At 43.8% G+C, this 2,360-nt stretch overlaps 1 protein-coding gene across 16 annotated transcripts in view; it reads left to right on the forward strand.

Moving 5' to 3' along the window:
* Positions 1 to 2,360, forward strand: part of UBE2H (ubiquitin conjugating enzyme E2 H) — a 30,821-nt gene that overhangs the window by 25,795 nt on the left and 2,666 nt on the right. The gene's annotated exons all lie outside the window — the stretch shown is intronic.

The following is a 2,360-nucleotide window of genomic DNA, read 5'->3' on the forward strand; positions in this document are numbered from 1 at the left end:
TTCCAGGAGATGGGAAAAACACCGGTTTGAAATCTTCTCTCCATGCAGTTCTCCCGGAATGATTCCCAGATTTCCCATTCCTGGGCATCTTTTCCTTGCTGGAGAAGGGAGAGGGCAGCTTGTTCCCCCCCAGCTGTGTCACCTGGAATTCACCTCATTCCAAGGAAAAAAATTATCATTCCCACCTTCATTTCAAGACATTCCAGAGATTCCCCCTGTGTTGATGCAATTCGTTGCCGAAATCCACTTTATTTTCAGTCAAGGAATGGTTTGGATGGGATTTTCCAGTTAAAAATGATCCAATTCCACCCCAAACCATTTTCAGGGACATCTCCCTCCATCCCAAGCTGCTCCAAACCCCAATTTCCAGCCCATCCTCAGACACTTCCAAGGATCCAGAGGCAACCACAACTTCTCTGGGAATTTATGCCGGGATCTCACCACCCTCACAATGAAAAATTCCTGGTGTTGTGTCAATAAACAATAACTTTTGGTTATTCCCAAACCTTTCATCCCAGTATTCCTCCCTTTTCACAAACCTCATTCACCAAACGGATTTTTTTAGGAATTTTAGGTCTTTGCCACAACAAGGACAATATTCAGACGTGACCCCGTGAGGCTCACGAGTATTTTTTGAGTTTGGCAAACAGCAGGAATCCAAAGTGTGGAAAACTCAGGTTTAATTTTCAGTTGGAATTAATTCAGGGAGCTGAGGATCAGGCTGGGAGAGCTGGTTTTTATTAAGCAGGACTTGATTTAGTCCTAAATAAAACCATTTGTGTTCAACCTGATCCGCGAAGCTGCCGCGAGCGTGAAAATCCTCCGGTGTTAAACATTTTCTGGGCCATCACTGCACACCCTGGAAGAGTTTGGGAACTGGAAAAGTTATCCATGGATACATTTCCAAAGGAATTCAACTCCAAAACTCGTGGTTCTGAGTGTGACACGGAAAGATCCGGCGACAAATTGGCATCAGGAAAAGCGACCGCGATGTTTCCTTGGGATGCTCCTCGCCACAAACCCGCGGCGACAACGCTTTTCCCGGATATTCCCGTTGGATTTCAGCTGGAAAATCGCTTCCACTGAGGGCATTTCTTGTTTTCCTCCTGCCCTTTGTGAGCTGCTGCCGGGTGCAGCGAGTTCCTTGCCGTGGAATTTTAGGGCAGAGCAGCTCAAGCTCCGAAATGAGAAAATTCCGGAGCCAAACGGCCGTAAACTTTTTTCCCTCTCTCCGTGAGAACGAGGTTTTTGTGTCCAAAATCCTTTTGGAGCTGATGCTGTGGGAAAAATCTGTCCAAAAAATCTGGGAGATTTTTTTTTTTCTTGAGGAATTGAGATTAAATCCTGAGGGACTCCACGGATGGAACTCGGATCCCGTCGCAAAAAACTGCGGGTGTGGAGTCGGGAATTTGGGATGCAGGAGCCTCACGCTCCTGCAATTTCACAAATTCAAAAATTTGTGAAATCCCAGAGGTTTCATAGGTTGGGATTTAAAGTCTGAGTTGGGAATTCTTCGTTCCTGCAGGTTGGGAATTCTGGTGGGTCAGGAATATTTCAGTCATCGAGGTCCGAGGTGGGAGTGGGTGAAATTCCCGCAATCCTGGGTAAATTTTGTGCCGTGAAAACAGGAAATCTTTTTAATCCAAGGGGAAAAAACCAAAAAAAAAGAGGAATCTTTTAGTTCCCTGCAGCTGGAACATTCCTGCCAAGCTCCTGCTGGGATGTGAAGGATCTGTATATGAAATATTCCCTTTTCCCTCAAATGGGAGCAACCTTGATGCTGCAGAGCCAAAGTTCAGGTGGGAACAAACCTTTGATTTTCTCCAATTCTTATCCAGATGAAATGAAATCGCTGTAGGATCCTACAGCAATTCCCAATCCATTTTTTTATTCCCAAATTCTTTATTCCCAATCCATTAACCCTGATTTACAGGGTTAGTTATTAGCAGATATTAATTAGATATTAGCAGAATTCCTTACCAAGCTTCAACGCCAAAACTCCGCCACTAATTATCTTAACTGAGCCTCTCTTGGCAATAAAAAGAACTTAATAACATTCCATAAAAAATTTTTCCTCTTGAAATAAAGATTTCCTGCCTTTTTCCCCTTTGTATTCCCTTCTTCCCACTTGCCTTTCCCTTTGTATTCCCTTCTTCCCGTCGTTCTTTCCGCGCCGTCTCTCCCAAAATTGGGGGATTTTTTTTTTTTGGTCTTGCAAATCAAATTAACTTTTGATTATTTTGATTTTGAGATTGCCACGATTTGCAGGGAGTGAGGGTGACAGTGGAATTCATCAGAGCATCCCCAGTTATTTCAAACACGAATTTCAATTTCTCTTCCCCAAATCCGTATGGGATATT

The sequence above is a fragment of the Parus major genome, chromosome 1A (assembly GCF_001522545.3).
Source record: "Parus major isolate Abel chromosome 1A, Parus_major1.1, whole genome shotgun sequence".
Classification (NCBI taxonomy): Eukaryota; Metazoa; Chordata; class Aves; order Passeriformes; family Paridae; genus Parus; species Parus major.